Source organism: Dipodomys spectabilis, unplaced genomic scaffold (genome assembly GCF_019054845.1).
Source record: "Dipodomys spectabilis isolate Male_0828 unplaced genomic scaffold, ASM1905484v1 ptg000095l, whole genome shotgun sequence".
NCBI classification, from domain to species: domain Eukaryota; kingdom Metazoa; phylum Chordata; class Mammalia; order Rodentia; family Heteromyidae; genus Dipodomys; species Dipodomys spectabilis.
The window spans coordinates 18,049,618-18,067,500 of record NW_024870772.1 but is presented as its reverse complement, the minus strand read 5'-3'; the positions used below and the strand labels follow the sequence as shown (position 1 = coordinate 18,067,500).

The 17,883-nt window shown below is 41.5% G+C and overlaps 1 protein-coding gene across 1 annotated transcript in view; it reads right to left on the bottom strand.

Moving 5' to 3' along the window:
* Positions 1–1,365: 1,365 nt before the first annotated feature.
* The window catches only part of Wbp4 (WW domain binding protein 4), a 37,643-nt gene continuing 21,125 nt past the window's right edge, over positions 1,366–17,883 (bottom strand). The window contains exons 11-12 of the mRNA XM_042685656.1: positions 2,484–2,491; positions 1,366–1,380 (exon numbers count right to left, since the gene is read on the bottom strand). The gene's annotated coding sequence lies outside the window, so the exon portion shown is untranslated. The remainder of the gene's footprint in view (positions 1,381–2,483; positions 2,492–17,883) is intronic.

The following is a 17,883-nucleotide window of genomic DNA, read 5'->3' as shown; positions in this document are numbered from 1 at the left end:
TCCCCTCCCCAATTTTACCCTTTCATTAATGAGGTCCCTCTATAGTCTCTTTCATGATAAACTACATGGTTTTAAAAAAATTTAATGTGTTCTAGTTTGCTGTTTTAGCTTGATTTTCTTCCTGACTGAAGAAAAAAATTATATGCTTTTATTAGGGTGATCAAATGTTTTATCAGAAATATCCAGAAAGGCTCTAGGCTTATTGAAAGCAAAAACAGAAACAACAAAAAAGGATTCTACTATTTGAAAACTTTTAAGACACAAAACGCATATTTGCATAATGCGGCCAACTTACCTTGAAAATATATTCAATCAGGAGTAATGGCACATGCCTATAATGCTGGCAGTGAAATTATATTCAAGTAGTGTTATCAGTTACAAGCAAAAGAAGAGAACAGGGTGTGTGTGGGGGAGTTGCTGCCTTGCTTTGTAGATGCATATTTTGTATCTAATCCTGATGCATGCTCTCTTGAATCAGAAACAATCATTTTTTCACTGGACATATTGTGTTCACTGTATCTATTGCTTTTAAAAGTTTATATAATTTCTATTTTGGCTGTATAGTTTTGAAGTTTATCTTGGAGGATTCTTCAGAAAGTAATATGTCTTGGTTTTTATTGCTGCTGTTTTTGTGTGAGTGGTTTTTTTGTCTTGCTTATTGCTTGCCTGAAACTTAGGCTCCAAGTGATCTCCCTACGTCAACCTAGCTGTAACTGTGGTATGAATTACAATATCCAGCTAGGATTGATTTTTTTTTACTGTTATATGAGGAGGTAAAACTGGTTTTTATTTTTTTAATTTTTTATTGTGATTAAGTGATTACATAAATTTCACAAATTTCATAGTATTGTGAGATAGTGATAATTAGTTAAAATCACAAACACATTCTAACCTTCACGAGGCAAATTGTCATTATCATGGTCTATAAAGTTTGTGAATTCTATGAGCTTTGACAATAGCACTATTTCTTCCACATTGGGTGATATGTGCATTTCTTTCCTTTTGCTTAGTGTTAGCTGTTCCCTCTTTCCTTCTCATTCCCTCCCTCCCATCACTGCCCTTGAGTTGCTTAGTTCGTTTTGATCAGTGTGCAGTGCAGCTGATGGGTCCCTCTGTTGTATGTTTTCCCCTGTGTCCCTCTGTTTCTGTGTCCTCGTAGTTTCCCTCAGATGTGTGCATAGATGTGGTCAGGAGCAGGGGGTCATTTAGTAATGATACAACAAGATGAGTGGAGATCCATTGTTTCTCAAGTCTTTTTACTTTGTCATATCTCCTTACATGAAACTGGTTTTTAAAATACTTGAAAAGCTAAAAACAGTTTTATTGAGATCAGTATTCATATGTCTCAATTATAAAATTAAGTGCCAGAGAGAACTTTAACATTGTAAGTGGTGTACACATTATTTTGTGTAGCGTTGACATTTTGTCCTTTAAATAAAAGTATGTTTTGCATTTTTGAGACTGTGCCCCAGACTGGCTTGAACTCATAATTCTCCTGTCTTTACCTCCTGAATGAATGCTAATGTTACAGGCATGTAGCACCATGGCTGGCTGTTCTTAACTTTTTATTTATGTGGTTAACGTTATTCATTGTCACTTGAGTAGCTTTGTATTAAAAGTTAACAGTTAAAGAACATAATGGTATGATGGCATAATAAAAATATTTCTTCTAAAATACTTTTCTAGTAGTGATTTAAATGTCTATTTTACTATGGTATTTGTATGTGTCCCATGTTTCTTTGTGAATTACATTTAGTGTTTCTCTAAGAGGTATTTATTTTTCTATTACTGTAAGGGAAAGTCTATAGATACTACATGCCATAAAACTGACATTGTTTAGATGGAGGAAAATATGTTTACTTCTTTTTTTTTTTTGGGGTCCAGTTATGGGGCCTGAACTCTGTGCCTGGGCGCTGTCCCTCAGCTCTCCAGCTCAAGGCTAGCGCGCTTAACCACTTGAGCCACAGCGCCACTTCCAGCTTTTTTCTTTTTACTTATGTGGTGCTGAGGAATCGAACCCAGGGCCTCATGCATGCAAGGCAAGCGCTCTACCACTGAGCCACCTTCCCAGCCCCTATGTTTACTTCTTAAGTAGAAATAAGAAATGTACTTCATAATTCTTTCATGTTACATGTGAATGGTAAGTGTCTAGATGTTTATGAAGTAGATACTTTCTATACCCAGTTAGTGTTATCTTTCTAATATTTATTGTATAACAGGCTAACTCCTCCAGGTGTGTGTGTTTGGGGGTGTGTGTGTGTGAGAGAGGTACTAGGGTTAAAAATGGCCTCATGTGAGACAAACCATTGAGTTACATTCCTAGCCTGGCCTTTTGTTCCAGTACAGTTGAAAATGTGAATTTGTGTTAACCAGATTACTCATCTTTGAGTAAAGTCTGCAACTTGAGAGATTCTCCTGTTTGTCATTCTCAACCTTTTGAGTTGGAGTCTATGATAATAATGACTAATACCTGTATTTACAGTGAGGTTTTCTTGGGAATAGTTTGTTTTGTGATATATTTGTGAATTAGGGAATAGATGTTAGCCATTGTTTTATTGTTAAGTGATTTGTGGATAGTTACAAATAAAACTGGTTCTGATACTCGGGTTTCCTGACCTTTTTAATTCACCAATTCTGTTAAATATGTGTAAATTGTGCATACAGTGACACAACAAGTGTTGAAATCCTCTTGATTGTGCAGTGACACCGTAAGTTAAAATCCTCCTTGGCAAGAAAGTTCTTTAGGATGACCTTCATTACCTTGTATCTGTGTGCTTGTTGTCTGAAGAGTTCAAAGAACCCAAATTATTGCAAATTAAAATTGGAAGTGGCATTAAGGGTTCCAAAAGGGTAAAGTAGAAACTAACTTAGCCATTAGCTTGTCTAAATAGGAGGATGAGGCTGAAGTTTTTTTTTGGGTCCAGTCGTGGGGCCTGAACTCCGGGCCTGGGCGCTGTCCCTTAGCTCTTCAGCTCAAGGCTAGTGCTCTACCACTTGAGCCACAGCGTCATTTCTGGCTTTTTTTTCCTTTTTGCTTATGTGGTGCTAAGGAATCAAACCCAGGGCCTCATGCATGCAAGGCAAGCGCTCTACTACTGAGCCACCTTCCCAGCCCCGAGACTGAAGTTAAGTTACAATAATGCTGTTTTAAAATGGTTTTACTTGGGTAGGAATTGTGTATCTTGTTAAGGATTTAGGAAAAACTGTTGATCCATTCCCAAGGGGGAAAAAGCATATATTCATAATTTTAATAATGTTCGACACTTGAAATTCATCTGGGTCTCTTCTTCACATACTTTATTCAACTGCAACTTGCATTTCATTATTAAAGAGAGCTTTAAAGGACTATCATATAAACCAATTTTTAGTTAAATTTTAATCTTTTAAGTTGTATAAAGAAGTTGCCATTTGGGGGCTGGGAAGGTGGCTCAGTGGTAGAGTGCATGCCATGCCAGAGGCCCTGGGTTCGATTCCTCAGCACCACATAAGCAAAAAGAAAAAAGCTGGAAGTGGCGCTGTTGCTCAAGTGGTAGAGTGCTAGCCTTGAGCTGAAGAGCTGAGGGACAGCGCCCAGGCCCAGAGTTCAGGCACCATGACTGGACCCCCCCCAAAAAAACAACAAAGAAGTTGCCATTTAACAGAGTGGTTTATGAATATAATATATCATGATCAATGTCACCCTTTCAATATTCTCACCTATCCTTCCCCTTCTCTCACTCTTCTTAAATTTGTGAGATATACATTGGATTCTTTTTTTTTGTTGTTTTTTTTTTTTTTTTTGTCGGTCGTGGGGCTTGAACTCTGGGCCTGGGCGCTGTCCTTCAGCTCTTCAGCTCAAGGCGAGCTCTCTACCACTTGAGCTACAGCGCCACTTCCGGTTTTCTGGTGGTTTATTGGAGATAAGAGTCTTACAGTCTCTCCTGCCCGGGCTGGCTTTGAACCGCGATCCTCAGATCTCAGCCTCCTGAGTAGCTAGGATTACAGGCGTGAGCCACCAGCGCCCGGCTACATTGGATTCTTGACTGCATTCTTTCCCTCTTCTCTTTGTCCATCCCTTCTCCCCTTGACCTCCTCCTACCTCCCCCCCTCCTTTTTTTTCTTTTTCTTTTTCTTTTTTTTTTTTTTTTTGCCAGTTCTGGGGCTTGAACTCAGAGCCTGGGCACTATCCCTGAGCTTTTTTTTGTTCAAGGCTAACACTCTACCACTTAAGCCACAGTGCCACTTCTGGCTTTTTTTGTGTAGTATTGAGGAATTGAAGCCAGGGCTTCATGGATGCTAGGCAGGCACTTACCCACTAAACCACATTCCCAGCCTTCCTACCGCTTTTGAGTACCTGCTTCTTGGTGTTTTATTTGTTGAACCTCGATTCTGCATTTCTGCATTACATTATTTGAGATCTCTCTTGAATCTACTGTATTTTATTTATTTATTTATTTATTTTGGGGTGGGGGGTCCTGTCCTGAGGCCTGAACTCTGGGCCTGGGTGCTGTCCCTCAGCTCTTCAGCTTAAGGCTAGCACTCACCACTTGAGCCACAGCGCCACTTCTGGCTTTTTTTCTTTTTGCTTATGTGGTGCTGAGGAATCAAACCCAGGGCCTCATGCATGCAAGGCAAGCGCTCTACCACTGAGCCACCTTCCCAGCCCTCTACTGTATTTTAATGAATACTTTCCAGTTAATATTTGTATATACTTGCATAGCATCCAACATATTTATGAGTCTGTAACCTAAATCTAGTAGCTTGCAAAATACCAGAAGGATATACATCCTTTCTTTCTCTGGGCCTGGCTTCACTTTGCATAATTTTTAACAAGACTTCCATTTCTTTTCAAATGGTACAGTACCATTCTAATGGATGAATGCACCACATTTTTTCAATCCATTCATCCATTGAGGGGCATTTGGGCTGATTTCATACTTTGGTTATGGTGAATAGTGATGCAATAAAATGGTTGTGCTGGTGGCTTTACTGTATCTTGGTTTGTAATCTTTTGGAGTGGAATTCTGAAACATAGGGTAAACAATTTTTTGAGGAACCTCTAAACTGCTTTCCATAGTGGTTGAACAAGTTTACATCCCCATCAACAGTGTATTAGGGGTCTTTTGGAGCTTCATCCTTACCAACATCTGTTATTGTTAGTTTTCCTGATAATGCCATTCTAACTGGGGCTAAATAGAATCTCAATTTTTTAAATTTTTGTTGTTGTTTTGTTAGTGTTGGGGCTTGAACTCTGGGCGTGGGCACTGTCCCTGAGCTCTTCAGCTCAAGGCGAGTGCTCTACCACTTGAGACACAGCATCACTTCTGGTTTTCTGGTGGTTAATTGGAGATAAGAGTCTCATGGACTTTCCTGCCTGGGCTGGCTTTGAGGGGTGATCCTCATATCTCAGCCTCTAGGTGTGAGCCACCTGTGCCTGGCAGAATCTGTGTTTTGATTTGCATTTCTTTTAGGGCCAGATATGAGTAAAAATCCAGAAGCATAGCAAATGAAAGACCTGATAAAATGGACTGCATCAAGCTAAAAAGTTTCTGCATGGCAAAAGACATAGCTAACAAGCAAAAAAGACAGCATTCAAAAGAGGAGAAGATTTTTGCCAGCTGCACATCAGATAATGGCTTAATATCCAGCATAAACAGATTGTTGTGGAAATGGAGGAGAATGGAAAAGGAATAGGCTGGACTTGATTGTCAACAGATGAGGGCTATTTACTGAGGAACAGTGAGGGGCACAGACCTTCCTGTGGATTTGAAGGCTGTGAGGGAAAGTTGGGACAGGAGCTGGGTTTTTATATGAGGTCTGAGCAAGGAGGCAGAGGTTAATGAAAAAGCCACCAGGTCAAGGAAGGTGGGAGCTTTTCAGTTGGGCCCACAATGGGATGTCTACAGCTGGGCTTAGGATTGCCCTGCCTGCACATCAAACAAGTTCCCACATACCTGGGATTTTCCCTGGTGCCTGTATGGGCCTGGGACAGTAGAGTGGGGTCAATCCTTCATATTCCATCTTTAGATACATGAAATGATCGGGCCAAGAGGGAAGAGCCAAGTCCTTTATATAGGATCTTTGGATACATAAAAAGAATTGGGCAGAGAAGGGAGTAGCATGGAGTTATGAAAATAAAGCAGATTCTCCATCATTTGGAACCCTGAAGGAGTATAAAAGGTGGAGGGACCAAAAGACTCCACATAGAGCTCCCCTATGACCCAGCAATCCCACTTTTACAAACAAGACCACACTAAAGCTACCAGCATGACTATGTTTATTGCAGCATCACTATAGCTAAGATACGGAACCAACCCAAATGCCCCTCAGTAGATGAATGGATCAAGAAAATGTGGTATATATACACAATGGAATTCTATGCCTCCATCAGGAAGAATGACATTGCCCCATTTGTTAGGAAATGGAAAGGCTTGGAAAAAAATGATATTAAGTGAAGTAAGCCAGGCCCAAAGAAACATAGGTCCCATGGTTTCCCTTATTTGCAATATCTAGTATATGTGTGAGTCAAGCAGAAAAGGTCAGATAAGGTGATGTTAGGGAATTGAACCCTAAGATATGTATTCAAATGTTTTTTTTCATGTGATTGTTTCTAACACATTTATAAGATTATTTCTTTGTTCCTTTGTATGTCCCTCCCCCACAGTATAACCCCTGCTTTCACTGTATTTGATGTTGGTATAATTTGTGGAGGGGAAGGGAAAAACAAATCGTTTAAATAGGGATACAGGTGGACCCAGTGCAACAATGAGATGTACAAGTCTTTATGTTGAAAATGAACTTTACAACTTTGGTGGGGGGGGGGAAGGGGAGATTAGGTGGGGGGACGGGGCGGGGGAGGATGGGAAGGGATGGGAAGGGGAAACAAAGGAGGAGGCTACAATGCTTGATAAGAAATGTACTCATCTTGCCTATGTAATTGTAACCCCACTGTACAGTATTTTCACAATTAAATAAATAAATAAAAGGTGGAGGGACATCGTGGTCTTTTCTGGCTGCTTCCTGCTGGCATGGGGGAGTTGAGGAGTTACTGCGGCTGAAGTCTTCAGGATCCAGGTCTGTGCTGGGTAGGGCAGTGTAAGGGAGGCCTCTGGTTGTCTGCAGTAATAGGGTGGCCTTGACTTGCTCCCAGGTCCTGAGTGAGGGCTGTTATCTTCTTAAAGAGAAACTTGAAAAAGATGAGATCAGGCAAAAGGCTGATAAGGTGGCAGGACTGGTTGATATGAATGACACAGGAAAGCATATCCTGGGCACAAGCCAGAAAAGTTCCATTTGCAGCATGAGCCCATAACCAGTCAGAAGCTAGGGCTGGATTGGAGTGGTTAAGGGCCTGGTAAGACACCTTGGTCATTTCCTATAAATAGCAGGTAACAAAGGCAAGAATGTAAATTCCTGTCCAGTTAGAAGTTAGACATTAGATGGTAAAGCTTCTCAACTTATTTCTATTGACATCCTGGCTCTGGTTAATTTTGAAAGGACAGGCACAAAATGGCTGATGTGACAGCATCTCCTCTTACTCTTCTCCACTTTGTCCTGGAGGTCTAGGCGCTTGCTGGGATAACTTGTCCCAGTTGGCACTTATAGGCTTTGAACTCAAGGCCTGGACACTTTCCCTGAGCGCTTCTTTTTGAGGCTAGTGCCCTACCACTTTGAGTCACAGGGCCACTTTTAGCATTTGGCTGGTTCATTTTTGAGCCATGCTTCCACCCTGGCTCTTTGCTGTCTAGTTGGGAGATGGAGTCTCAGGGGATTTTCTGCCTGGGTTGGTTTTGAATTGCAATCTTTGCCACAAAAACCCTAAAGCAACAAGATCAATGGGAACAAGTAGAGCTTACTTGCACCCTGTCAAGAATTGACCAACAAATACTCTGCAATGACAAAACTCAATAGATGGGATGAGAGTTTTAGCATAGATATAGTATAGTTTGGCTGCCTGGAAAACTGATAACCAAAGTTCACAAGATGATCTACTGGCTTGCATCTGTTTCAACAGCATAACAACATAGCCAGATGGAGTCAGGCAGGAGTCTAGGCTATTTCTACCCTGATGGAGGTAGTCAGGATAGTCCAGGCAGGATCTGGGCTAGACTGTGTCCCTCTGATGGATTGTCAAATCCCCTGCTGGGTTGCTTATAAATTTCTACAAAGACTGCTTAAAGACACTTGACTTTAGATAGACAGGAAGAATGACATGCTGGTTTTAATGTAAATCACAGTCAACAATTACTTACCAACTTTACTCATAAGCTCTGTCTGTCTTTTAAGGCATACTCATACCATCTGCTACATTCGAACTTTCTGGGGGCAGAAACAAATATTTGGAACAAACATTTTTAGACAAGTCTTATCTCCTTACTGATGTTTTTTTTATCACAGCTAGCTAGAATTTGAGATGGGTCTTATTCCTTTTACTACTACCCTTGATAAAGATGTTTCCTTTTAACAAACAGCATGCTTGATAATTAACTCCTTTGATACAAGATTTACAATTGCAGTCAAGGAATACAAATTTTACCAAAGAATAGAAAAAGATTACCATTCTACACCAGAATGACAGTTTTTATATATTACTATGAAACTATGTTGAACATGTTCACACACACACACACACACACACACACACACACACACACACATACACATTTAAACAAAAGTTTTAAGGTGCTCAGGTTTTTTGTTTTGTTGTTTTTTTTTTGTCAGTCGTGGGGCCTGAACTCTGGGCCTGGGCGCTCTCCCTCAGCTCTTCAGCTCAAGGCTAGTGCTCTACCACTTGAGCCACAGCACCACTTCCGGCTTTTTTCTTTTTGTTTATGTGGTGCTGAGGAATCAAACTCAGGGCCTCATGCATGCAAGGCAAGCACTCTACCACTGAGCCACCTCCCCAGCCCGGTGCTCAGGTTTTTTAAAGGAAAATTGGATGTAAGTTTTTTGGAATTCCAGTGGCAAAGTGATATTATTTTGCCCAATATGATAAAACTATGTGGTCAATGTCAGGAAAAGTGGGCAATACCAAACAAAATACAAGGCAAATTTTGACAAACAGAATTTAACAGAATTTCCATGCTTAAATAAACATAACAAGAACAGAAAACATTTAAATCAGTTTTGGTGATGAGGCACATTAGTATATGAATTGAATATTTTAACACTTAAAAGAGTGAAGAAGAGAAGGTTGGTGGAAGAGTGAGGGATTGTAGAAAAACCCATTATGTGGCCTTTGTCTCTTCCTAGGTGTCAGCTTCCAGGGCCTACAGAGAGAATTGGGGGAGGGGGTTGGCCAAACCAGTTTGTAAGGGGAAGAGGCAGCACTTCTAACCCAAAGACATTTAAGGGGAGGACATGGCATAATGAAGGTACTGAAAAGTGAATATTTGAATAATTGGATAGCGAGAGCTATTGGAAGAGGTGAGAGGGGGAGGGATGTCTCTTCTGCAGCCTCCTAGAGGAGAAATTAAGAATCCAGATTTTGAAGTGAGTGGATTCAGGAAAGCGAAAAGGATTGTCTGAGTCAAAAAGGACTGGTTTGTTTTTCTTATGGGATTTTTGCGTGGGAAAGGGAGAGAGCAGTAAAAGAGAGAAGCTGGCCTCAGTGTGTTTGCCAGCCAGCCACTGTCAGTGACAGATTAACGAAAGAGGCAGAGCAGAGGCCCATTTATTTAGGGCCTGGAGGGGAAGAAGGTGTATTAGCCATAGAAGGGGGTTGAGAAATGTATACGTTTGGAGGGGTTTGTTTAGAGGGAGTTTAAGCAGGGCTGTTAGCTTGTTGTTTTACCTGTGGAGGCCTATGCTACACAGGCAGGCAGGCCGGGGGACAGAGGTCAGCAGGCATTGTTTGCTTGAAGCAGACAGTTTTACCCTAGAGAATCTGGACCAACTGCAAATAAGAGTGTAGTTAGAAGAGCAAGGAAGGAGAAAAGGCTCTTAGGTGCTGGAGGTCATCAAAGAAAAGAGAGACAGACTGAGCTGCTACAAGATAAGGAGTTACTTTTCTAGAGGAGGTGGTTGGGAGGCTTACACAGAAGGCCTTGGTGAGCGAGGCAGGAGAGCGGGGTTGGGGTGGGGCCTCTGGATGGAGGTCAGAGAAGGACTTGGTGGACAGACAGGATGAGCGGGGGAGGGGCGGGTCTCTGGAGTGGAGGTCAGAAAAGGGAACTCGGATTCTTCACCTTTTCTTTGGAGAATTGGTTAAATCAGTAAGAGTAAAACGGAAGATTCCAAATTTAGGCCAATGCTGGCCATAGTAGTGAGAGCAGATTTCAGTAGACAAACAAGCCAGGTTTTTTTTGACTGTAAAGCAGTCAGCCCCGAGTCTTAAGATTAGGCCACAGGCATGCCAATGGGATGTCTCTAGGAGACAGCTTGGAAAATTTGGGAGGACAATGGAGCCTGTCCCACTGTTCCAGGTGTCCCTGATGCTTTGGGAAGGCAAACGGAAGGATATTTAGGAGAGGGTGTCTCCAAAGGTTCTAATGAAAGGGTGTCAACGGGTGAGGAAGGGAGAGACTCCAGAAGACTCTGGGAGCCCACAGACAGGAAGGGAGGGAGAGAGTCCTGGGGTTCAGGTCGGGGCACCTACACCACAGACTAGGCTGGTTACCTTGTCCTGAAGGCTTTTAGGTGGTGGGTGGAATCGATCAAATGATGAAGAGTCCCAGGGGAGAGATAAGGCCTTTTCTGGGTTTCACAGGGGGCCAATACTACCTCAAGCCGGTGGCCGTCCACGAGGCATGCACAGCTTATGTAGGCAAAGGCCACGAGGTCTTCAGGTGGCTGTTTAGCCCAAAGTAAGCTCGGCAGGCTCTGCTCCGGATGGAGAAAGGCCTTGGAAGGAGGAGGAAGGTAGCAGAAAGGCTCCAACGAGAGGTGGCAATGAGGCGGTGGCCTCTCAGCAGAGGGCACCCAGTTACTCCTGGCACTTTTCCTCTCTCGGGTTTCAGCACCACATGTTGGGAAAATGGAGGAGAACAGAAAAGGAATAGGCTGAACTCGATCATCAACCGGCCAGGACTGTTTAGCTCAACAGAGAGGGGTTTGGAGGTTGTGCCAGAGAGTTGGGACAGGAGCTTAGCTGTATGAGGTCTGAACAAGGAAGCAGAGGTAAATGAAAAAGCACCAGGTCAAGGGAGGTGGGAGCCTTTCAGCTGGGCTCACAATGGGATGTTTACAGCTGGGCTTAGGAGGATTGCCCTGCCAGCACATCAAACAGGTTCCCACAAACCTGGGATTTTGCCTGGTGCCTGCATGGGCGTGGGTCAATAGGGTAGGGTCAATCCTTCACAGATAACTGAAAATTTTAAACCCTTAAAAAACCAACAACCCAATTAATAAATGAGCTAATGAACTAAAGAGATTTTTTTTCAGATGTAATAATGGCCAATAGACAAATGAAGAAATGCTCAACATCTCTCTAGCCATAAAGGAAATGCAAACGAGTGGCTCTCACCTATAATCCTAGCTCCTTAGGAGGCTGAGATCTGAGGATCAATGATTAAATCAGTGTGAGGAGAAAAGTTCATGAGACTCTTATCTCCAAAAAGTCAGAAATGGAGATGAGGCTCAAGAGGGAGAGCACTAGCCTTGAGCAAAAAAGCCAAGAAAGAGCATATATAGGCTCAGCATATAGTTTAAATATAAACAATACTGACTGAGTTGTTACTCTATGATAGGCCTTGTCCCACGTGTTTTATAAGCATATTGACTCCTTTATTCTTTAATACGTGACTAGGATGTAAACACACCTACTGCCTTACAAAGCAAAACAAAACAAAACACCTGAGGCACAGGGAGATGGAGTAAATTGCCTGAGGCTTTACAGCTACTAGAAAGAATAGGGACTGGCAAGGAGTGGCACTAGAATTTCTGTCTTTAAGCATGCACTACTTTTCCTGTTCTGGATCTTGCTTCTCTGACTTCACAACAAATCTTGGAGATCAAGTCATCTAAGAAATAAAAGAGCTAACAGGAACAGCATTACAGAGTAAATGTAGCATAATTTACTGTTCACAACTTATGCTAGAAAATGTGCTACATTTATGTCTTACATATGTCATCTCTTAAATACATGAAAGTATCAGATAAATTTCTGAATGTAAAATTACAAGGTCAACAAATACATGATTTTAAATTTTGATGTGTGAAAAATTGTTCTCGAAAGAGGTTCTGTCCATTTGTATTCTAAGAATGCATATTTATATTGCATATGGTATGATAAAGCTCATAGATTAAGAAGGCTATAAGAATAAAGCTAGGGAATTTTACTGCCCACCCCCCACCCAGGTCCTAGGAGCTAACTACAAAGAAGTACTGAGTTTTGAACCAGTGGCAGAAGACAGGATGAAGGGGAAAGTCAAGACATGGCAAAAATTGACTCTGGCAGGTTTGGAGCATTAGGTTAGTATATTGGTACTTAACCTTGGAGTGAATTAGGAAAAGGGAAATAGAGTTTATATATCTTATGTGCGGATATATATATATATATATGTACGTATATATGTGAATATACATCTATATCTATATATCTATATCTATATCTATATATTGTCCCCTGTGAGGCTTAAACTCAGGGCCTGGCACTGTTCCTGAGCTTTTCTGCTCAAGGCTAGTGCTCCACCACAGCTCCACTTCTGGTCTTCTGGTGCTTAGTTGGAGACAAGAGTCTCATAGTCTTTTCTGCCTGGGCTGGCTTTGAATCACAATCCTCAGATCTCAGCCTCCTGAGTAGCTAGGATTACAGGTGTGAGCCACTGGCACCCAGTTTATGTGTGGATTTTGCATCCACAGACTCAACCAACCAATGATCAAAAGTATTCAGGAAAAATTGTCTTTACTGAACATGTGCAGACTTCTTTTCTTGTCAGTCCCTAAATAAAACAGTGTAATAACTACTTCCACAACATTTAGTGTACTAGGTATTATAAGTAACCTAGAGATTATTGAAAGTATACTGGAGGATATGGGCTGTATGCAAATATGATACCATTTTATAAAAGGAATTTGAGCATCTCAGCATTTTAGTATCCCTGGAATCTTAGAATGAATCCTCTTCAGAATGGCTGTATAGGCTGTGTGGATTAGATGAGGTGGGTGGGGCTATAGACTAGGGATTGGCAGGTTTTCATAAGGGGCTGGTGGCTCATCCCTGTAATCCTAGCTACTCCAGAGGCTAAAATTTGAGGATGTACAGGGGCAGGAAAGTCTGTGAGACTTTTATCTCCAAATAATAAAAAGTCACATGTGGATTTGTGGTTCAAGTAGTAGAGTACTAACCTTGTGCAAAGAAGTTCAGGGACAAGTGCCTAGGCCCTGAGTTCAAGCCCCAGGATCAGCAGGTGTGTACGTGCATGCACATGCACATGCACATGCATGTATGTGTGTGCACAACTTTCCCCTCCCCCCAGGAGCTATTTCTGCGAGAACAGTCTTTATTTGGTTAGCACGCTGTTTAAGATGTTAAAACTATAAAAATTCAACAAACAACATGAATATACTTTCACTAGTATAGTGCATAAGTTTACGATTCTCACATCTTTAGCAATATTATAAAATTACTTGACTTTTGGATTTGCTATCTATATAACAAATAGTAAGTATTTATAATGTGCTGAGTGCTCTTCTATATCTTGGGCACCAAACCAAACTGTAAACAGAAAGGACACAAGTGGTTCTTTTCTTCTTTGCTATTGTTTCTAACGTATTTATAAGGTACCATGTGATTTTTTTGTTGCTTTCTATGTCCCTCCCTCATAGTATAACCCCTGTTTTCACTGTATTTGATGTTGGTATAATTTGGGGAGGGGAAGGGAAGGGAAGGGAAAAAACAAAATGTTTAGATAGGGTTACAGATTAACCCATTGCTACAATGAGATGTACAAGACACTATGTCAAAAAAATGAACTTTACAGTTTAGGCAGGGAGAGGGTATGGTGGTGGTATGTAGCTGAGGAGGGGGGAGGGAAGGGATGGGAGGGGAAAAACAAAGGAGGAGGCAACAATGCTGGATAAGAAATGGACTCATTAACTTGCTCATGTAACTGTAACCCCTCTGTACAGTATTTTCACAATAAAAAACATATTAAAAAACTCTTGCCCCCAGGGAGCTTACATTTTTAGAAATAGGGAAGTCTATATGAAGAAAACTATAAAACTTGAAACAACTTTTCTGTCTTTTTAATGATTCAAGCTTGGTCCTTATGTTTGGTAGCTAAGTAAGTGCTTGACCACTGAGCTATACTTACAAGCCTCTACAAAATTTCAGAAAGACATAAGAATTAAAGGAAAAACCACAACAAAAACAATGCCTCTTAGGAAGATGACCATTGTCATCAACTCATTCAGTTTAGTACAGAATCACAAGGTTTTATTTCGGGGCGGGGGAGGAGAAACAGGGAAGACAATTGGATAAAATGTTATTAATGTATCAACTATGAGCATGTTGAAAAAGATGAGGCTATTTGTTCTACCAGAAATTAAATATGCTATAAAACATACTATAAAACACAGTAAGTAATAGACAGGAAGAAGCAAACTAGCTTATATATAAATAGGCCTAGAGTCATCCCTTGATAAATCACCGTGCACTTATGGCGGCTGATGAAGACCCTGATGAAGTGGTGCCTTCACAAAAGTTGTAATGCTCTTCTTAGCTGTGCAGTACATTCCTCTCATCAGCATCACCTTCATCACCATCCGTACTGCACAGCTATGCAATTCATGATCTTCATCCGTCAAGTTATAGTATACTTCACTAGTGAGTACCCACATAGAATTTTATGTTGTTAAAATTATATAGGTTTAAGAGTGTGGAAAGAGGGCTGGGAGGTTGGCTCAGTGGTAGAGTGCTTGCCTTGCATGCATGAGGCCCTGGGTTCGATACCTCAGCACTGCATAAGCAGAAAAAAGCTGGAAGTGGCTCTGTGGCTCAAGTGGTAGAGCGCTCGCCTTGAGCTGAAGAGCTGAGGGACAGCGCTCAGGTTCAGAGTTCAAGCCCCACAACTGACAAAAAAAAAAAAGAGTGTAGTTTAAGAGCATATAAAATGTTAATGAGTGCGGGAAAGGTTAATAGAGTGGGAAAGGTTTATAGGAGAGAGGGAAGGGTTTATAAAGTCTTAAAAATATATAAATAGTAAGATAAATATAATGCTACTTTGTGGATTTTTACCTATCACAGGGGTGGGAGGCTGGGGGTGGGGGGAGGTACTGTGAAATGTAACTTCCAGGATGGGTGAGGGATCACTGTACATAAGCAATCATTATTTACATAGCCATATATGACATTATATAGTTATATAAAATATAGAACTGTATTAGTTATGGAACTTATAGTGTTTATAGTTACTTAACATAAATATGTGTTGTTTCCTAATATAGTTCACAGAATTTATATTGTATTAGGAAAAACAAAAAAAACCTTTTTTTAGTTTAATTTTGTATTTTCTCTTTTAATTATTCTATGACATAGACACACTTTCTTCCTTATTAACTTGCATTTGTTCATGGACTAAAACAAAATTTTTGACTAGACCATGATTTTTTGCATATGATTTCAATAGAGTGCTCTTCATGGACCCAAGTGTCATTGAAAGTTAGACACAAGCTGGGTGCAGGTGGCTCACACCTGTAATCTTAGCTACTTAGTAGGCTGAGATCTGAGGATCACAGTTCAAAGCCAGCCCCAGCAGTCTGTGAGAATTTTTTATCTACAATTAATCACACACACGCACACACACACACGGTAGAAATGGTACAGTAGAGCAGTAGCTTTGAACTGAAAAAGCTCAGGAACATTGCCCAAGCCCTGAGTTCAAGCCAAGGATGACAAACTCCATAGTAGTCATAGGAGAGGGACCAGAGACTTCTGGGTTTAGGTTTTGTGTGTGTGTTGCACATGTGTACCAGTACTAGGGCTTGAATTCAAGAGTCTCACATTGTCACCTGGCTTTTCACACAAAGCTGGTGCTCTACCACTTGAGCAACACTGCTACTTCTGGCTTTTGCTGGTTAATTGGAAGACAGTCTCATGGACTTTTCTGCTTGGCTGGATTCAAATCTCTATCCTGATTTCAGTCCCTTGAGTAGCTAGGATTACAGGGATGTGCCAACAGTGCTCAACTAGTTTTATTTATTTTTACTATTTGGATTTTTGTAATAAAAACATATTCCCTTTATAATTTGCCAGCACATGTACAAGCTGTATATATAAAATATAGGCCAGGCATTGGTGGCTCACATGTGTAAACCTCCCCAGGGTGCTAACACTTAGAAGAGAAACTGGGTGCCACTGACTTACACCTTTAATCATACCAGGAGGCTGAGATCTGAGGACAGAGGCTTGAAGCCAGCCCAGGAAGGAAAGTCTGTAAGACTCATCTCTGACTGACCACCAAAAAACCAGGTGGCTCAAGTGGTAGGTTGCCAGCTTTGAGCTAAGGCCCTGAGTTCAAGCCCCAGTACCAGCACAAAAAAGAAAAGACTTGCAGAATAAAGGTCCATATCCAGCCTGGGTAGAATAGACAGAGACTCCATCTGCAGGTAAAGCCCTAGTGGTTACAGTATGCATGTATACACACACAGCTCTGGGACTGATTCCTAGCTCTGCAAATACAATACCTCCACCCAAAGAAAAGTAAAAGTAGAAATCATCTTGGAGCCTGGCGCTGGTGGCTCATGCCTCTAACCCTAGCTTACTCCGGAGGCTGAGTGAGATCTGAGGATTATAGTTTGAAGTCACCCTGGGCAGTAAAGGCTGTGAGACTCATCTCCAATTAACCATCTAAACACTAGAAGTGGAGCTATGGCTCAGAGGTAGAGCACTAGCCTTTGCAAAAAGCTCAGGGACAGCGCCCAGGCCCTGAGTTCAAGCCCCACAACACCCCCCCCCCAAAATCTTGATACCAAATACTTTTGACAAAACCCATATAAATCAAAAGCTGATAGATTCTATGTTTTCAAAGCTGACAGGTTAGGTACTACTTTTATGACTTTATATAAAAATTTTGGTGTTTAACATCAAGTGTTTTCTGGTAATCCTGAAAATTAGATTCAGTTTAAGATTTACCTTGAAGTTAATGAGAAAACTGTAATTGCAAAGATACTGGAGCTAGTTTTAAAAATGTGTCAGAGGGGCGGGGAAGGTGGCTCAGTGGTAGAGTGCTTGCCTTGCATGCCTGAGGCCCTGGGTTCGATTCCTCAGCACCACATAAGCCAAAAAGAAAAAATCTGGAAGTGGCTCTGTGGCTCAAGTGGTAGAGTGCTAGCCTTGAGCTGAAGAGCTGAGGGACAGCATCCAGGCCCAGAGTTCAGGCCCCACAACCGACCAAAAAAAAAAAAAAATGTTCAGAGGCCCAAGGATATATCCCATAGGCCTAAGTTCTTGCTCAGAATGTTCAAGGTCCTAGATTTTCCAGCAGCACTGATAAAAGGGAGAAAAGATAAAGTAGGCAAGTATTACACTTATAATCCATTTAATTGAAGAGTTAAGAACCCACCATGTGGGCTGGGAAGGTGGCTCAGTGGTAGAGCGCTTGCCTTGCATGCCTGAGGCCCTGGGTTCGATTCCTCAGCACCACGTATAAGTAAAAAGAAAAAAGCTGGAAGTGGCGCTGTGGCTCAAGTGGTAGAGTGCTAGCCTTGAGTTGAAGAGCTGAGGGACAGCACCCAGGCCCTGAGTTTAGGCCCCACGACCAGACCCAAAAAAAAAAAAAAAAAAAAGAACCCACCATGTACTTCTCAGTTACATGAGAAATGAGCAACCTCAAACTATTCAATATTCAAGTGCAGTAGCATGTGCCTTCAATCCCAGCTACCAGCATCTGGGAGGCTATGAAAGAAGGACCTTGAGTTTGAGGCCAGCCAAGCATACACAGACCTATCCCAAAACAAGCAAACCAA